This window comes from Arachis ipaensis, chromosome B10 (assembly GCF_059453495.1).
Source record: "Arachis ipaensis isolate K30076 ecotype BB chromosome B10, ASM5945349v1, whole genome shotgun sequence".
Taxonomy (NCBI): domain Eukaryota; kingdom Viridiplantae; phylum Streptophyta; class Magnoliopsida; order Fabales; family Fabaceae; genus Arachis; species Arachis ipaensis.
Window position 1 is genome coordinate 81502454 of NC_142435.1, and position 1468 is coordinate 81503921.

The following is a 1468-nucleotide window of genomic DNA, read 5'->3' on the forward strand; positions in this document are numbered from 1 at the left end:
AGCCGAAAACAACAACAATGCCAACAATGCAAGGAAGGTGCTTGGTGACTTTACTGCACCTACTCCTGATTTCTATGGGAGAAGCATCTCTATCCCTGCCATTGGAGCAAACAACTTTGAGTTTAAGCCTCAATTAGTTTCTCTAATGCAACAGAATTGCAAGTTTCATGGACTTCCATTGGAAGATCCTCATCAGTTCTTAGCTGAATTCTTGCAAATCTGTGACACTGTCAAGACCAATGGGGTTGACCCTAAAGTCTACAGACTTATGCTTTTTCCTTTTGCTGTAAGAGACAGAGCTAGGACATGGTTGGATTCACAACCTAAAGAAAGCCTGAACTCTTGGGAAAAGCTAGTCAATGCCTTCTTGGCAAAGTTCTTTCCACCTCAAAAATTGAGCAAGCTTAGAGTGGAAGTCCAAACCTTTAGACAGAAGGATGGTGAGTCCCTCTATGAAGCTTGGGAGAGATACAAGAAATTGATCAGAAGGTGCCCTTCTGACATGCTTTCAGAATGGAGCATCATAGGAATCTTCTATGATGGTCTGTCTGAACTATCCAAGATGTCATTGGATAGCTCTGCTGGAGGATCTCTTCATCTGAAGAAGACACCTGCAGAAGCTCAGGAACTCATTGAAATGGTTGCAAACAACCAATTCATGTACACTTCTGAAAGGAATCTTGTGAATAATGGGACAACTCAGAAGAAGGGAGTTCTTTAGATTGATACTCTGAATGCTATATTGGCTCAGAATAAAATATTAACCCAACAAGTCAATATGATTTCTCAGAGTCTGTCTGAAATGCAAGCAGCAACAGGCAGTACTAAGGAAGCTTCCTCTGAAGAAGAAGCTTATGATCCTGAGAACCCAGCAATGGAAGAGGTGAATTACATGGGAGAACCCTATGGAAACACCTATAATCCTTCATGGAGAAATCATCCAAATCTCTCATGGAAGGATCAACAGAGACCTCAACAAGGTTTCAACAGCAACAATGGTGGAAGAAATAGGTTTAGCAATGGCAAGCCTTTTCCATCATCTTCTCAGCAACAAACAGAGAATTCTAAGCAGAGCCACTCTGACTTAGCAACCATTGTCTCTGATCTAATCAAAACCACTCAAAGTTTCATGACTGAAACAAGGTCCTCCATTAGAAATTTGGAGGCACAATTGGGTCAGCTGAGTAAGAAAATTATTGAACTCCCTCCTAGCACTCTCCCTAGCAATACAGAAGAGAATCCAAAAAGAGAGTACAAGGCCATAACCACATCTCACATGGCCGAACATGGAGAGGAGGAAGAGGTAGTGATTCCCACTGAGGAAGACCTCAATGGACGCCCACTGACCTCCATGGAGTTCCCTAATGAGGAACCATGGGAATCTGAGGCTCATTCTGAGACCATACAGATTCCATTGAATTTACTTCTGCCTTTCATAAGCTCTGATGAGTATTCTTCCTCTGAAGAG

At 42.3% G+C, this 1468-nt stretch overlaps 1 non-coding gene across 1 annotated transcript; it reads right to left on the reverse strand.

Moving 5' to 3' along the window:
* Nucleotides 1–400: 400 nt before the first annotated feature.
* LOC148580599 (small nucleolar RNA R71) lies at nucleotides 401–508 on the reverse strand. Its single transcript, XR_015899372.1, has one exon. It is a non-coding gene; the product is annotated as a small nucleolar RNA R71 (small nucleolar RNA).
* Nucleotides 509–1468: the final 960 nt, after the last annotated feature.